At 29.6% G+C, this 5131-nt stretch overlaps 1 pseudogene; it reads left to right on the forward strand.

The window, feature by feature from the left end:
• Positions 1–1615: 1615 nt before the first annotated feature.
• LOC149203804 (endoglucanase 9-like) lies at positions 1616–4580 on the forward strand (annotated as a pseudogene).
• Positions 4581–5131: the final 551 nt, after the last annotated feature.

The following is a 5131-nucleotide window of genomic DNA, read 5'->3' on the forward strand; positions in this document are numbered from 1 at the left end:
CTTTAGTGATATTTTTTTTAGCTTTTCAGGTATTTTTTTATGTGAGGATTAATCAGAAAATTGGAAAAAAATTAACAAATTTTTTTTATAAAAAATTGATTTTTATTAAATTTCTCTATAAAATATTAAATATTATTAAAAATTTGGTTAGAAATTTGATTATTTTAATTTTAATTTGATTTTAATATTTTATTATACATTATTTACAAATTATTCTACCACATAATATGGTATAATAGAAAATAAATTGCTAATACAAAAATCTAAATTTTTGATTAAATAATTAATTTAATTAAGAATAAATCAATATTATCGTTGACATTAAATAATATAAATAGCTCTTATCCATATTGCCAGATGAGTTAGTAATTTCTATATAATTGCAACTAAAAGAAATATAACTTCTATTTTAACAAGAATTATGAAATAATGAATTGGTTGCAAATTGGTACCTCTTTTATAAAAGAAAAAATCTAATTTCTATATCGTGTTAAATGAATAACTCTTATAAAAAAAAAGATAAATCAATATTATAAAAAATTATAAAACATATAAAATGGTAAGCTTCCAAATCCACAATTTTTATTAAAAAAAAAATAGAAAAACAGTAACTTCTATATTACAAAAAATTATAAAATGGAAAAATTCATTATTATAAAAGATATAAAATGGTAAGCTTCCAAATCGATAACTTTTATAAAAAAAATAGAAAAACAGTAACTTCTATATTACAAAAAATTATAAAATAGCAAAATTCAGTTTACAATGGATAAGACTTGTAAAAAAATAGAAAAAAAAAAAAAAATCCAATATTAAAAAAAAAAATATTAAGTATTTCTAAAATGTATAATGTCGAGTATTGAATTTTATAGGGTCGAATTTTTATTTTTTCGGTATTGAATTTTATAGGGTCGAATTTTTTCCCAATTCGAATTCGGAATTCGGTAACTATGGTTTGTGTTAAGATGGGTACAAACACAAAATCTGACCACGTGTTCACAACGGGGCATCTGACTAAGGAAAACAATGTGTCATGGAGAGGAGACTCTGGAATGCAAGACGGTTCCAATAGTTCGACGCCTCCTGTGAATCTGGTGGGAGGATACTGCGATGCGGGAGACCACATCAAATTTTAGTTCCCTGATTCTTTACCATGACTATGGTTATTAGGAGCGTGATTGAATATAGTCAGAGGTATGAAGGTATCATAGACCTTAACCATGTCAAAGAGATCATGAAATGGGGAACATATTATATACTTAAGACATTAAATTCCTCTGGCACCAAAATAGATATCATCTATTATCAGGTGAAGCCATGCCAAAGAAATGATTTTTTCTGTGAAATTTCTTTAAACACTTTTTCCTCTTTCATTCTTAATTTATGAAATTATATAGATGTAAATTTTAAGCATTTTTTTGGATTTTGATAATAAGGAGAGAAATTAGTTGTTTAATGTGTTTCTTGATAGTCAGAGATTTTTCATTATGTGTGGAAGATGCCCATTTCCAATGGCCTTTCAATTTTCATATTTTTTTCTTTTGAATAGGTCTACGCTCGATTGAAAACTTCCACAACTCGAGATGATCAGTAGTGTTAGACGAGGCTTGAAGACATGGAGTACCTTTGTCCTGTAACTCAATGCTCAGTCAGCTCACGTTTGGCTGTGGAGATGGACACTGCACTCGTTGTCGTATCGATTGTATTCAAGGATGACACTAATTACTCAAAGAAGGTCATCCAAGGTGCCACTAATATGTTCGAGTTCTCAAGGGATAAGAAGGTATATACAACCAAAGTAATTTTGTGATCAAACAATATTATAATTCTATTTGCTACTATGATTAGTATGTGTGGGTTGGTGCATGGATGTACTATGGCACTAGGAATTCTTCTTACCATCAGTTGGTGACTACTTTGGGCATTGCCAGCCATGCGAGTGCATCATGGTGTCGTATGGTGTCTTTAGGCTGGGATAATAAGCTACCAAGTGCCATGGTAAGCACAAATTCCATATTCTCAAGATCCTTATTTCACCCTTAATATCTAGAATTTGCAAGCTTTACAACTTTGGTGGAATATGTCTGCTTTAATTGAGTGGTTGAGTTTGGCTATTTTATGTATGATTTCTTGGGTTGGATTAGTTACTTTTCAGTTAATACATTGAATTTTTCGAAATAAAATAAAATATATATATGAAATATATTGTTGTTAGAATAATTACTTTATTTCATATTAGTTTTTTTGGTTATTAAACAAGTTTATTTCTGGAAAATTCATAATTAAACAATTTAATTTATTAATCTATTTTTCATGGTAATAGTTACATTTTCATTGTGACATATGAAGAATTTGGTTTTGGCCAGAGCTAAATTTTACTTAAACAATAATGCAAATTTTTTTCTCAACTTGGGGTTAGGGTGTGAAACTAATAATAAAGTAGAATTAATTGTGTAATAGTTGATCCTTGACTTTACAATGTACATGCAATTGAAATGCTTAGAAAATTTTGCCAAATTCTCTTATGGTTATTGATTAGTTTTTACAGATATACACATTATATGGTTTAGCCATAAAATCCTTAAGAACAAATAATTCATCGATTAGAGGAATTTTTTTCAAAGTTTGAGGTATCACATATCCGTAGAGAATTCAGCATTGATGATGACACAAGATCAAAGGAAACATCACTTGAGCTTATAGTTAATTTAATGATTAAAAGAATGTCCTTGCATGTTTTTATATTTTGTCTTTTTATGTTATGGATTAATAGAATATCATAACTCTCTATAGATATGTCATAATTGAACATTAATTTGTATACTTTGATTTCTATGAAATAAAATACATAATTTTTCCATAGAAAAAAACAAAAAATAAACAAATGAAAATGAAAATAAAATAAAATATATATATATATATATATAACAACAAATATGACAAAAAAATTGTAATCAAAGAGCAATTTATATACTTTGATTTTTATAAAATAAAAAATACACAATTGTTCAAGAGAAATAAAATAAAAACCAAAAAAGAAAATATAAATATTATAAAATGTATGAATAAACAAATCTATAAGAATTAAGCGTTCTTTTCATGGATCTTCTTAGTCATGGATTTGATTATAATTTTAAGAAAATACCCACATCAGATAGCTCATGAACACTGACCATTAAATTTTGTCTAGTCAAATTTTAGTATTGGAAAATTCCATTTCCATAAGGTGCTCACTTCTCTTACCAAAACCACAATGAATCCTTACTGGCACATGAAGGAGAATATCATGACAACATTATAAGTAATTGAAAGTATCATTACAGTGGGTAGCTCTATTCATTTTGAACCAAAGTAGTATTACTTGTTTGATCTTAGTGATCTTAGTGGCAAGGAAATACTTTGGTGAATTATAATATATTGCGTACAGGTTTTGTTAACCAGGATAAGGATGCTCCTCGATCCAGCTTATTATATGAGAACTTGTTGCAAAGCTATCAAGAAAACACTCTTATTGTTTTGATATCTTCCCTTTTTCAAATCGTTCAATAGAACTAGAGGTGAGCCATTCTTATGATTTAGAGAGCTTCATTCCTCTTAATACATTCAGAATTTGATATATTGCACGTGTTTCGTTGTAGGTGGATTGATTCAATTAAACAATGGGAATTGTGAACCCCTCGAGTATGTTTTCAATACATCTTTTCTAGCATCACTTTATAGCGATTATCTCACTACTGCATATATTCTTGGCTCGTATTGTGTTCCAAATTACTTCCCTAGCCAAGCCCTTCGTGACTTTCCAACAACGCAGGTATATTAATATTTTTTATTTTATTTGATTGTATTCTTTTGAATCCATCGAAAATTATCATTTGGGTTGCAATTTCCAACTAGAAAGTGTTGCAGTTTCGAGCTAGCAAGTGTGAGTACAAAGGTTATTTTTGTCTAGATGATGTGAGCCACACTTAGTGCTTACTGGCTAACTCAAAACTTCTACCCAAATATGATTTTATAAGAATCAAATCAAAGCCATTCACATTTCAAAAACTTAAACTCAAATATATTAGTATTTATTCACATCTGCTAATCATTTAATGGCCTAGTGTGGGTAATTTATTTCACTATAGCCCTGTACCCTTAATTTTTTGAGGATTGGTATTTTTATGTAGATAAACTATTTTTTAGCTAAAAACTCTCTTAGCATGAGCTACATTGTGGTTGATGGCAACTGTTACCCAAAGCATGTGCATCATCGTGCAACTTCTATCCCTCAAAATGGAGTAAATTACAAATGCACAGATGGTTACGAATGAGGAGACTCTCCAAACCCTAATCCACATGTACTGACAATAGCTATGGTTAGCGGGCATGATATTTTCGATGGTTTTCGTGATTCTAGTAACAATTACAACCAAACAGAGCCCACAATCATCAACAATGTTGGCTTAGTAGCAGCATTGATAGCTTTATCGAAGGGTGGTAATTAACTATGATTATGGATTGATGAGGATGCAATATTCTCTTCAGTTCCATGAATGTACCCCATGGCGCCCTCTCCCCCTCCTCCATGGAATCCATAATTTATCTACCTGTAACGCCGCTCAGAAAATTCAAAAATCTTAGTTCACTTTGTAGGTATTTATTGATTTGATTGGAACTAAATTAGTTAGTATTGAGTGGGGTATTTCTTTTCATGAGCTTGTGTTGCATTCAGTGCAATCAAATACACGATTGTTAAAGATACAATAGTGGGAAATTGTATTTTTGATATGATGCATCTAAGGAAATTTCAATGTAATGTTTAAGACAGGTACTAAAATATATGTTAATGATTAAAACTCTTTATAAATATAGTCACACCACTACACTTTTTGATAGTTCAATTCCTCCAAAATTATTAAGATGGGTGTTGGAATTAGCATGATGCATGGTTAATTTATTAGTAAATGAGTGGGAGTGAGTACAATGATATTTTTCATCCACGGTTCAATTCTTCCCTTTGAGACTCTCCATGGCATTCCTTGCAGAGGAAAAAGGCCATCACATAGTCTATTGTGCCAGTTCCTTGCAATTTCCTTATTGGTTTACTAACAATGTCTTTTACTATTTTGATAGAATATCTTGAGACATC

The sequence above is a fragment of the Pinus tabuliformis genome, chromosome 2_1, assembly GCF_031772625.1.
Source record: "Pinus tabuliformis cultivar Carrire ecotype Pingquan chromosome 2_1, CPIR1, whole genome shotgun sequence".
NCBI classification, from domain to species: Eukaryota; Viridiplantae; Streptophyta; class Pinopsida; order Pinales; family Pinaceae; genus Pinus; species Pinus tabuliformis.